Here is a 13,720-nt window from a genome sequence, read left to right as displayed (position 1 = left end):
TGGTGTGTGTGCTCATACTGCAGAGTGTAGAGAAAAGAGAGAAAAGAAAGCCGTTTTGGTGTCACGGGTGTTGTGACTTACACACACACATTTCTGAATTGAGAAAAGAAATTATTTTAGAGGAAGCAGTAGAGTTTAGATCCCACATTTGTTGATAGGCATTCATTTATTTCTTCACTTCTGATGAAGTTTCAACAATAAACAACAAACTTTGTATTATGAGAAAGAACCAGACTCATTCTTCAGGAATCCGAAAATAAGCACGAATTCGGATTCTCCTATAAAACGAATTAATAAACTCAAACCAAGTTAAGACTGCTTTGTCCTTCATATTTATTCATGTCTAATCAAGTTTCAACGATAAACAACGTTGTACTTTGTAGAATGAGAAAGAACTTCTTCAGCAATAAGCATCTCTCGACATATGACGAAATACAGATTTTGCTATAAAATTAATTTCTTCTATCAGCGTGACTTAAAACTGTTTGTCCTCCTTATTTATCCACTTCAAATCAAGTTTCAACAATTAAAAAAAAATTGTAGTTTGAGAAAGAACAACTTAATCTTCAGCAATCAGTATAAAAAGAGGGTAACAAAAGGTGCAAATGCCAACCATACATCACTAAAAGGTGGAGCGGAAGTATTCAGCTGCAAGTAGGTGTGAATGTTCGACCATAATTTGTAAAAAGTGGATAAGAAAAGGTTCGAATGCCCGACTAAATATTAACAAAAGCGGGAGGAGAGGTCTTCGGATGAGAGTGGGTGAGAATTTCCTACCATACAAGTATGGTGGAGAGGAAGCTGTGATTGGCCGACAATAGTAAAAAGCAGGTGAGAAAAGGTGCGAATGTCAAAACATACATGATCAAAACAGGGAGCGGAGGTGTTTGGCTGCGACAAGGTGTGAATGTCCACCCATAATTAATGAAAAACGGGCAACAAGTAGGTTCGAATGCCCAACCATACATCATCAAAAGCAGGAGTGGATGTGTTCGGCTTCAAGAAGGTATGAATGTCCATCAATAATTGCTATAAAACATGAAAGAAAATTTTCGAATATCAAACCGCACATAATCATAAGCGGGAGAGGAGGTGTTCCGCTGCAAGAAGGTGTGAATATCCACCCATAATTACTGAAAAATGGGTAAGAAAAAGTGCAAATGCCCAACCATACATCATCAAAAGCAGGAGTGGATGTGTTCGGCTACAAGAGTGTTTGAATGTCCGACCATAGTTTGTAAAAAGCTGGTAAGAACAGGTTCGTATGCCCGAATATACACCATCAAATGCGGGAGCGGAGGTGTTCGGCTGTGAGTAGGTGTGAATCTCCAACCATAATTGCTGAAAAATGTGTTAGAAAAGGTAAGAATGCCGGTCCATACATCATCAAAAGCGGGAGAGGTGGTGTTCGGCTGCAAGTAGGTGTGAATGTCCAGCTATAATTACTCACAAATGGGTAAGAAAAGGTAGTATTGCCAGACCATACATGATCAAAACAGGGAGCGGAGGTGGTTAAGCTGCAAGAAGGTGTTAATGTCCGACTAAAGTTTGTAAAAAGCGGGTAAGAAAAGGTGCGAATGCCCGACAATGTATGATCAAAAGAGGGAGCGGAGGTTTTCGGCTGAAAGAAGGTCTGAATGTCCAACCATAATTTGTAAAAAGCGGGTAAGAAAAGGTGCGAATGCCCGACAATGTATGATCAAAAGAGGGAGCGGAAGTTTTCGGCTGAAAGAAGGTCTGAATGTCCATCAATAATTGCTAGAAAACATGAAAGAGAATTTTCGAATATCAAACCGCACATGATAATAAGCGGGAGAGGAGGTGTTCAGCTGCAAGGTGTGAATGTCCACCCATAATTACTGAAAAATGGGTAAGAAAAGGTGCGAATTCCCAACCATACATCATCAAATGCACGAGTGGATGTGTTCGGCTACAAGAAGGTTTGAATGTCCGACCATAGTTTGTAAAAAGCGGGTAAGAAAAGGTTAAAATACCCGACTGTACACAATCAATAGCGGGAGCGGAGTTGTTCGGCTACTAAAAGGTGTGAAAGTCCGACCCTGGTTTTAAAAAGCGGGTAAGAAAAGTTCGAATGCCCGAACATACACCATCAATAGAGGTAGCAGAGGTGTTCCGCTGTAAGACGGTGTAAATGTCCGATCATAGTTGGTAAAAAGCGGGTAAGAAAAGGTTAAAATACCCTACTGTACACAATCAAAAGAGGGAGCGGAGTTGTTCAGCTAAGAGAAGGTGTGAAAGTCCGACCATGGTTTGTAAAAAGCGGGTAAGAAAAGGTTCGTATGCCCGAATATACAATATCAAAACCGGAAGTGTAGGTGTTCGGCTGCAAGAAGGTGTGAACGTCCGACCAAAGTTTGTGAAAAAGCAGTTAAGAAAAGGTTCGAATATCTAACCAAACATAATCAAAAGCGGGAGCAGAGCTGTTTGACTGCAAGTAGGTGTGAATGTCAGAGAATAATTTGCAAAAAGCTGATGAGAAAAGGCTCGAATGCCCGACTATACACCATCAAAAGCGGAAGCGGAGTTGTTCGGCTGTGAGTAGGTGTGATTCTCCAACCATAATTGCTGAAAAATGTGTTAGAAAAGGTAAGAATGCCGGTCCATACATCATCAAAAGCGGGAGAGGTGGTGTTCGGCTGCAAGTAGGTGTGAATGTCCATTAATAATTGCTTTAAAACATGAAAGAAAATTTTCGAATATCAAACCTTACATGATTATTAGCGGGAGAGGAGGTGTTCAGCTGCAAGAAGGTGTGAATATCCACCCATAATTACTGAAAAATGGGTAGGAAAAGATGCGAATGTCCAACCATAAATCATCAAAAGCAGGAGTGGAGTTGTTCAGCTACAAGAAGGTATGAAAGTCCAACCATGGTTTGTAAAAAGCGGGTAAGAGAAGGTTCGAATACCCGAATATATACCATCAAAAGCGGAAGCGGAGGTGTTCGGCTGCAAGAAGGTGTGAACGTCCGACCAAAGTTTGTAAAAAGCAGTTAAGAAAAGGTTTGAATATCCAACCGAACATAATCAAAAGCGGGAGCAGAGCTGTTCGACTGCAAGTAGGTGTGAATGTCAGATCATAATTGCTGAAAAATGTGATAGAAAAGACTAGAATGCCGGACAATACATCATCAAAAGCGGGAGAGGTGGTTTTTCGGCTGCAAGTAGGTGTGAATGTCCAGCCATAATTACTCACAAACGGGGGAAGAAAAGGTAGTATTTCCAGACCACACATGATCAAAACAGGGAATGGAGGTGGTTCAGCTGCAAGGTGTGAATGTCTGACTAAAGTTTGTAAAAACCGTGTAAGACAAGGGGCGAATGCCCGACAATGTATGATCAAAAGAGGGAGCGGAGGTTTTCGGCTGCAAGGTCTGAATGTCCAACCACAATTTGTAAAAATCGGGGAAGAAAAGGCTCGAAAGCCCGACTATACACCATCAAAAGCGGGAGCAGAGGTGTTCAGGTGCAAGAAGGTCTGAATGTCCGACCAAAAATTACTGAAAAATGGGTAAGAAAAGGTGCGAATGCCAAATCATACATCATCAAAAGCAGGAGCGGATGTGTTCGGCTACAAGAAGGTTTGAATGTCCAACCATAGTAAGTAATAGGCGGGTAAGAAAAGGCTCGAATGCCCGACTATATACCATCAAAAGCGGAAGCGGAGGTGTTCGGCTGCAAGACGGTGTGAACGTCCGACTAAATTTTGTAAAAAGCAGTTAAGAAAATGTTCGAATATCCAACCAAACATAATCAAAAGCGGGAGCAGAGCTGTTCGACTGCAAGTAGGTGTGAATATCAGATCATAATTTGCAAAAAGCTGTTGAGAAAGGGTGAGAATGCCCGACTATACACTATCAAATGTGGGAGCGGAGGTGTTCGTCTGTGAGTAGGTGTGAATGTCCGACCATAATTGCTGAAAAATGTGTTAGAAAAGGTAAGAATGCCGGACCATATATCATCAAAAGCGGGAGAGGTTGTGTTCGGCTGTAAGTAGGTGTGAATGTCCAGCCATAATTACTCACAAACGGGTAAGAAAAGGTACTATTGCCAGACCATATATGATCAAAACAGGGAGCGGAGGTGGTTCAGCTGCAAGAAGGTTTGAATGTCCGACTAAAGTTTGTAAAAAGCGGGTAAGACAAGGTGTGAATGCCCGACAATGTATGATCAAAAGAGGAGCGGAGGTTTTCGGCTGCAAGAAGGTCTGAATGTCCACCCATAATTACTGAAAAATGGGTAAGAAAAGGTGCGAAAGCCCAACCGCACATGATCATAAGTGGATGAGAAGGTGTTCGACTGCAAGTAGGTGTGAATGTAAGATCATAATTTGTAAAAAGCGGGTAACAAAAGGTAAGAATGCCCAACCATAAATTCTCAAAAGCGGCAGCAGAGTTTCGGCTGGTATTTATCAATGTCTAGATAGATTTCAACAAAAAACAACGTTGTACTTTGCAGTAAAAGAAAGTGCAAATCAAAAGTTTTAGGAATCCGAGAATAAGCTTATTTTCATGAGTTCTGTATGATTTCGGATTTTATGTATAAAATGAATTCCTTCACGCAAACTAAGTTAACACTGCTTTTTCCTTCATATGTACCCATTTCTACATATATTTCAAGCATAAACTTCCTCATACTACCCTGAATGAGAAAGAGCCACACTTGTGATTAAGCCATACGCCCCTTTTGAGGAGTTCTGCATGGTTTGGGATTTTATCTATAAAATTAATTCCTTCACTCAAACTATGTTAAAACGGCTTTTACCTTCATATTTATCAATGTCTCGATAGATTTAAACAAAAAAACAACGTTGTACTTTGCAATAAAAGAAAGAGCAAATCAAAAGTTTTAGGAATCCGAGAATAAGCTTATTTTCATGAGTTCTGCATGATTTCGGATTTTATGTATAAAATGAATTCATTCACTCAAACCAAGTTAAAACTGCTTTTTCCTTCATATTTATCAATGTCTAGATCGACTTCAACAAAGAACAACATTGTATTTTGCAGTAGAAGAAAGAGCAAAACTGAAGGATCAGGAATCCGAGAATAAGCTTCTTTTCATACGTTCTGCATGATTTGGGATTTTATGTATAAAATGAATTCCTCCACTCAAACTAAGTTAACACTGCTTTGTCCTTCATATGTACCCATTTCTACATATATTTCAAGCATAAACTTCCTCATACTACCCTGAATGAGAAAGAACCACACTTGTGATTAAGCCATACGCCCCTTTTGAGGAGTTCTGCATGATTTGGGATTTTATCTATAAAATCAATTCCTTCACTCAAACTATGTTAAAACGGCTTTTACCTTCATATTTATCAATGTCTCGATAGATTTAAACAAAAAAACAACGTTGTACTTTGCAGTAAAAGAAAGAGCCAATCAAAAGTTTTAGGAATCCGAGAATAAGCTTATTTTCATGAGTTCTGCACGATTTCGGATTTTATGTATAAAATGAATTCATTCACTCAAACCAAGTTAAAACTGATTTTTCCTTCATATTTATCAATGTCTAGATCGACTTCAACAAAGAACAACATTGTATTTTGCAGTAGAAGAAAGAGCAACACTGAAGGATCAGGAATCCGAGAATAAGCTTATTTTCTTATGGGCAAGTGGGAACTGCTTTGTCCTTCATATTTATCAATGTGTAGATGGATTTCAACTTCTTCTACTGCAAAGTCCAATGTTTTTCTTTGTTGAAGTCGATCTAGACATTGATGAATATGGAAGGACAAAGCAGTTTTAACTTGGTTTGAGCAAAGCAATTCATTTTATAGCAAAATCCGAAATCGTGCAGAACTCATGAAAGCAGGCTTATACTCGGATTCCTGAAACTTTAGATTTGCTCTTTCTTTTACTGCAAAGTACAACGTTGTTTTTTTGTTTAAATATTTCTAGACATGGTAAATATGAAGGACAAATCAGTTTTAACATAGTTTGAGTGAAGTAATGCATTTTATAAGCAAAATCCCAAATCATGCAGAACTCACGAAATGCTTTTTCTCGCTTTTCACTGCTTTTTACAAACTTTGGTCGGACGTTCACACCTTCTTGCATCCGAACACCTCCGCTTCCGCTTTTGATGATGTATATTCAGGCATTCGAACCTTTTTTTAGCCGCTTTTTACAAACCATTGTCGGACTTTCACACCTTCTTGCAGCCGAACACCACGTCTCCCGCTTTTGATGATGTATGGTCCAGTATTCTTACCTTTTCTAACACATTTTTCAGCAATTATGGTCGGACATTCACACCTACTCACAGCTGGACACCTCCGCTCCCGCTTTTGATCATACAATGTCGGGACATCGCTCCTTGTCTTACCAGCTTTTTACAAACTTTAGTCGAACATTCACACCTTCTTGCAGCTGAACACCTCCGCTCCCGCTTTTGATGATGTATAGTCGGGCTTTCGAGCCTTTTCTTACCCGGTTTTTACAAATTATGGTTGGACATTCAGACCTTGCAGCCGAACACCTCCGCTCTCTCTTTTGATCATACATTGTTGGGCATTCGCACCTTGTCTTACCCGCTTTTTACAAACTATAGTCAGACATTCACACCTTGCAGCTGAACCTCCGCTCCCTGTTTTGATCATGTATGGTCTGGCAATACTACCTTTTCTTCCCCCGTTTGTGAGTAATTATGGCTGGACATTCACACCTACTTGCAGTCGAACAGCTCTGCTCCCGCTTTTGATTATGTTTGGTTGGATATTCGAACCTTTTCTTAACTGCTTTTTACAAACCATGGTCGGACTTTCACACCTTCTTGTAGCCGAACAACTCCGCTCCCGCTATTGATTGTGTACAGTCGGGTATTTTAACCTTTTCTTACCCGCTTTTTACCAACTATGGTCGGACATTCACACCGTCTTACAGCGGAACACCTCCGCTCCCGCTTTTTATGGTGTATAGTCGGGCATTCGAACCTTTTCTTACCCGCTATTTACAAACTATGGTAGGACATTCAAACCTTCGTGTATCCGAAAACCTCCGCTCTCTCTTTTGATCATACATTGTCGGACATTCGCACCTTTTCTTACCCGCTTTTTACAAACCATGGTCGGACTGTCACACCTTTTAGTAGCCGAACAACTCCGCTCCCGCTATTGATTGTGTACAGTCGGGCATTCAAACCTTTTCTTACCCGCTTTTTCCAAACTATGGTCGGCTATTCACAGCTTCCTCTCCACCATACTTGTATGGTGGGATATTCACACCCACTTGCATCCGAAAACCTCCGCCCCAAATTTTGTTGATATTTAGTCGGACATTCGCACCTTACCCGCTTTTGGCAAACTATGGCCTTCTTGCAGCCAAACAACTCTGATCTTGCTTTTGATGATGTAAGGTTGGGCATTCAGACCTTGCTTCACCTGCTTTTCACCAAATATAGTCGGACATTCACACCTTCTTGCAGCCGAACACTTCCGCTCCACCTTTTAGTGTTCTATCACACCTTTTTTTTCACCGCATTTTATACATTATGGTTGGAAATTTTCAACCACTTTCATCCGAAGACCTCTCCTCCCGCTTTTGTTAATATATTTGAACTTTAGTTTGACATTCAAACCTTCTTGCAGCTGAACCACCTCCGCTCCCTGTTTTGATCATATATGGTCTGGCAATACTACCTTTTCTTACCCGTTTGTGAGTAATTATGGCTGGACATTCACACCTCTTGCAGCCGAACACAACCTCTCTCGCTTTTGATGATGTATGGACCGGCATTTTTACCTTTTCTAACACATTTTTCAGCAATTATGGTCGGAGATTCACACCTACTCACAGCCGAACAACTCCGCTCCCGCATTTGATGATGTATAGTCGGGCATTCTCACCCTTTCTCATCAGCTTTTTACCAACTATTGTTGGACATTCACACCGTCTAACAGCGGAACACCTCCGCTCCCTCTTTTGATGGTGTATGTTCGGGCACTCGAACCTTTTCTTACCCGCTTTTTACAAACTATGGTCAGACATTCAAACCTTCTTGTAGCCGAACACATCCACTCCTGCTTTTGATGATGGGTATTCAAACCTACTTGTTGCCCGCTTTTCATTAATTATGGGTGGACATACACACCTTGTCGCAGCCAAACACCTCCGCTCCCTGTTTTGATCATGTATGATTGGACATTCGCACCTTTTCTCACCCGCTTTTTACTATGGTCGGCCATTCACAGCTTCCTCTCCACCCTACTTGTATGATGGGATATTCACACCCACTTGCATCCGAAGACCTCCGCCCCCACTTTTGTTGATATTTAGTCGGTCATTCGCAGCTTACCCGCTTTTGGCAAACTATGGCCTTCTTGCAGCCAAACACCTCTGATCTCGTTTTTGATGATGTAAGGTTGGGCATTCAGACCTTGCTTCACCTGCTTTTCACCAAATATAGTCGAACAGTCACACCTTCTTGCAGCCAAACACTTCTGCTCCACCTTTTAGTGTTCTATGGGGTATTCACACCTTTTTTTTCACCGCATTTTATTGATTATGTTTGGAAATTCTCACCCACTCTTATCCGAAGACCTCTCCTCCTGCTTTTGTTAATATATAGTCGGGCATTCAAACCTTTTCTTACCCGCTTTTTACAAATTATGGTCGAACATTCACACCTACTTGCAGCCGAACACCTCCGCTCCCGCTTTTGATGGTGTATAGTCGGGCTTTCGAGCTTTTACAAATTATGGTTGTACATTCAGACCTTGCAGCCGAAAACCTCCGCTCCCTCATTTGATCATACATTGTCAGGCATTCGCACCTTGTCTTACCCGCTTTTTATAAACTTTAGTCAGACATTCACACCTTGCAGCGGAACCACCTCCGCTCCCTGTTTTGATAATGTATGGTCTGGCAATACTACCTTTTCTTACCGGTTTGTGAGTAATTATGGCTGGACATTCACACCTACTTGCAGCCGAACACCACTTTTCCCGCTTTTGATGATGTATGGTCCGGCATTCTAGTCTTTTCTAACACATTTTTCAGCAATTATGGTTTGACATTCACACCTACTCACAGCCGAACACTTCCGCTCCCGCATTTGATGGTGTATAGTCGGGCATTCTCACCCTTTCTCATCAGCTTTTTGCAAATTATGATCTGACATTCACACCTACTTGCAGTCGAACAGCTCTGCTCCCGCTTTTGATTATGTTTGGTTGGATATTCGAAACTTTTCTTCACTGCTTTTTACAAACTTTGGTTGGACGTTCACACCTTCTTGCAGCCGAACACCTCCGCTTCCGCTTTTGATGGTATATATTCGGGCATTCGAACCTTTTCTTACCCGCTTTTTACAAACCATGGTCGGACTTTCACACCTTCTTGTAGCCGAACAACTCCGCTCCCGCTATTGATTGTGTACAGTTGGGTATTTTAACCTTTTCTTACCCGCTTTTTACCAACTATTGTTGGAAATTCACACCGTCTTACAGTGGAACACCTCCGATCCCTCTTTTGATGGTGTATGTTTGGGCATTCGAACCTTTTCTTACCCGCATTTTACGAACTATGGTCGGATATTCACACCTTCTTGCAGCTGAACACCTCCTCTCCCGCTTATGATGATGTGTGGTTTGATATTCGAAAATTTTCTTTCATGTTTTCTAGCAATTATTGATGGACATTCAGACCTTCTTGCAGCTGAACACCTCCGCTCCCGCTTTTGATGATGTATAGTCGGGCTTTCGAGCCTTTTCTTCCCCGGTTTTTACAAAATTATTGTTGGACATTCAGACCTTCTTGCAGCCGAAAACCTCCGCTCCCTCTTTTGATCATACATTGTCGGGCATTCGCACCTTCTCTTACCCGCTTTTTACAAACCAGGGTCGGACTTTCACACCTTTTAGTAGCCGAACAACTCCGCTCCCGCTATTGATTGTGTACAGTCGGGTATTTTCACCTTTTACCCGCTTTTTACCAACTATGGTCAGACATTCACACCTTCTTACAGTGGAACACCTCCGCTCCCTCTTTTGATGGTGTATGTTCGGGCATTTGAACCTTTTCTTACCCGCTTTTTACAAACTATGGTCGGACATTAAAACCTTGTAGCCGAACACATCCACTCCTGCTTTTGATGATGTATGGTTGGGCATTTGTACCTTTTCTTACCCATTTTGCAGTAATTATGGGTGGACATTCACACCTTTTTGCATTTTAACACCTCCTCTCCCGCTTATGATCATGTGCGGTTTGATATTCGAAAATTCTCTTCCATGTTTTCTAGCAAATATTGATGGACATTCAGACCTTCTTGCAGCTGAACACCTCCGCTCCAGGTGTTGATGGTGTATAGTCGGGCTTTCGAGCCTTTTCTTCCCCGATTTTTACAAATTATGGATGGACATTCAGACCTTCTTTCAGCCGAAAACCTCCGCTCCCTCTTTTGATCATACATTGTCGGGCATTCGCACCTTTTCTTACCCGCTTTTTACAATTCATGGTCGGACTTTCACACCTTTTAGTAGCGGAACAACTCTGCTCCCGCTATTGATTGTGTACAATAGGGTATTTTAACCTTTTCTTACCTGCTTTTTGCCAATTATGGTTGGACATTCACACCTTCTTACAGCGGAACACCTCCGCTCCCTCCTTTGATGGTGTATGTTCGGGCATTCGAACCTTTTCTTACCCGCTTTTTACAAACTATGGTCAGACATTCACACCTTCTTGCAGCCGAACACTTCCGCTCTACCTTTTAGTGTTCTATGGGGTATTCACACCTTTTTTTTCACCGCATTTTATAGATTATGGTTGTTCATTCTCACCCACTCTTATCCGAAGACCTCTCCTCCTGCTTTGGTTAATATATAGTCGGGCATTCGAACCTTTTCTTACCCGCTTTTTACAAATTATGGTCGAACATTCACACCTACTTGCAGCCGAACACCTCCGCTCCCGCTTTTGATGGTGTATAGTCGGGCTTTCGAGCCTTTTCTTCCCCGGTTTTTACAAATTATGGTTGGACATTCAGACCTTGCAGCCGAAAACCTCCGCTCCCTCTTTTGATCATACATTGTCAGGCATTCGCACCTACTTGCAACCGAATACTTCCGCTCCACCTTTTAGTGATGTATGGTTGGCATTTGCACCTTTTCTTACCCTTTCTTACCCTACTGATTGCTTAAGATTAAGTTGTTTTTTCTCAAACTACAACATTTTTTTAATTGTTGAAACTTGATTTGAAGTGGATAAATAAGGAGGACAAACAGTTTTAAGTCAGGCTGATAGAAGGAATTAATTTTATAGCAAAATCTGTATTTCGTCATATGTCGAGAGATGCTTATTGCTGAAGAAGTTCTTTCTCATTCTACAAAGTACAACGTTGTTTATCGTTGAAACTTGATTAGTCATGAATAAATATGAAGGACAAAGCAGTCTTAACTTGGTTAGAGTTAAGGAATTCGTTTTATAGGAGAATCCGAATTCGTGCATAACTCGTAAAATAGAGCTTATTTTCGGATTCCTGAAGAATGAGTCTGGTTCTTTCTCATAATACAAAGTTTGTTGTTTATTGTTGAAACTTCATCAGAAGTGAAGAAATAAATGAATGCCTATCAACAAGTGTGGGATCTAAACTCTACTGCTTCCTCTAAAATAATTTCCTTTCTCAATTCAGAAATGTGTGTGTGTAAGTCACAACACCCGTGACACCAAAACGGCTTTCTTTTCTCTCTTTTCTCTACACTCTGCACTGTGAGCACACACACCAAATCAGAAAGGCTTTTTTCTCTCTTTTCTACATTATGGACTGTGGGGACACAAAACCGCTCTCTCTTTTTTTTTTTTATCGTGTGCCAGGGTGTTGTCTCACGTATTAGATTGTGCTTAAGATACGAATGGGTTTATCAGTCACATCAGAATCCATACATACTGATCCTCCCGTAATAAAATGGTCGGATCTTATCAAACACACTTTGTTTCTTGTGACAATCAAGTCAGCGAAACAGCGTATACACGTCAAGACACTGAATCAAGTTTGCCACAAGAACTCATAAGTTTGGCAGTATTGCTCTGCCGTCAGCAATCATACATCCATTTTATTTTCGTGAGACATGTGCAGGCACCTGTTCATCTACTGTTCTATCACTATGAATTAGTTTATCTATTATCAATAAGGATACTTCTACAACTACTCTATCAAAGTATGTCCGGACTTCTTACGTTGTCAGTTGCTATATATGAATAAGTGGGTAGCTACTGACGAGCATTAAGCATGTCACACAGCCCAAACATATAACATTTCAGGACACACCACACAGTTAACAACCACAGTGAAGCGTGTCAAAGCCCAAACATGTAACATTCAACAGGACACTTACACAACACATTCAAATCAAACAGTCAGACAACATACAAGAACATATACCCCAGCCGGCATTGCTCCCTGCCTATTTTCCTACAGCTCACTATGTGTGCGCACACCTTTATTCACAAACTCTTCAACTTATACTCTTTTACCGAAGCTGCTACAGCTCGATTGGAATACAGAATAATCCTAATTCGGTGAATTTGACATCTGCCTTACATGTAACAGATTAGCGGTTTAGCAGTTTTAATTTAGTTTGAGTGAAGGAATTCATTTTATAGCAAAATCCGAAATCGTGAAGAACTCATGAAAGTAAGCTTATTCTCGAATTCCTGAAACTTTAGATTTGCTATTTCTTTTACTGCAAAGTACAACGTTGGTTTTTTTGTTTAAATCTTTCAAGACATGGTAAATATGAAGGACAAAGCAGTTTTAACATAGTTTGAGTGAAGGAATTCATTTTATTGATAAAATCCCAAGAGTCTGCTGAGAAAAGAGAGTGAATGCGAAGTAGACTTTAACACGGCTCTGGGAGCGAGCCGAGTGCGGGCTAACCGGGAGAATTGCTTGAAAGAAACGCGACACCGAATGAGCGGTCAGAACAAAGCCTCAATACGGTTTTCCCGTGGTGTTTTTGTTGCTGCCTTGTCTTTTGCACAGAGTAAAAGACAAGGCAGCCATCGAATAGGGCCCGATTGTTCCTACTTGGTCAGCCGAGGAGCAAGGGGGGGGGGGGGGGGGGGGGAGCAAGTGTCTCAACCAAGCAAAGCTCACCATGGGGAAGGTGGCTATGCCAACTAGCCTTATGCCCTGCTCCCGCCGTGACGGATAATCGTACTCTGGTTTCTCTTCATAACGTACAAGTCTTTCGCCTTTTACTAAAGACTTCATTACGGTGAAAAAAAATATGTGAATGCCTCATAGAACACTAAAAGCGGAAATGTTGTAGTTTGAGAAAAAACAACTTAATCTTAAGCAATCAGTAGGGTACCAAAGGGTAAGAAAAGGTGCAAATGCCAACCATACATCACTAAAAGGTGGAGCGGAAGTATTCGGCTGCAAGTAGGTGCGAATGCCTGACAATGTATGATCAAAAGAGGGAGCGGAGGTTTTCGGCTGCAAGGTCTGAATGTCCAACCATAATTTGTAAAAACCGGGGAAGAAAAGGCTCGAAAGCCCGACTATACACCATCAAAAGCGGGAGCGGAGGTGTTCGGCTGCAAGTAGGTGTGAATGTTCGACCATAATTTGTAAAAAGCGGGTAAGAAAAGGTTCGAATGCCCGACTATATATTAACCAAAGCAGGAGGAGAGGTCTTCGGATAAGAGTGGGTGAGAATTTACAACCATAATCTATAAAATGCGGTG

General features: G+C 41.3%; 1 pseudogene; it reads left to right on the top strand.

Moving 5' to 3' along the window:
- Positions 1 to 13,187: 13,187 nt before the first annotated feature.
- Positions 13,188 to 13,276, top strand: LOC140310851 (U5 spliceosomal RNA; annotated as a pseudogene).
- Positions 13,277 to 13,720: the final 444 nt, after the last annotated feature.

This window comes from Leuresthes tenuis, unplaced genomic scaffold, assembly GCF_036924035.1.
Source record: "Leuresthes tenuis unplaced genomic scaffold, fLeuTen1.0.hap1 SCAF_6, whole genome shotgun sequence".
NCBI classification, from domain to species: Eukaryota; Metazoa; Chordata; class Actinopteri; order Atheriniformes; family Atherinopsidae; genus Leuresthes; species Leuresthes tenuis.
This window is presented reverse-complemented; position numbering and strand designations above follow the sequence as displayed.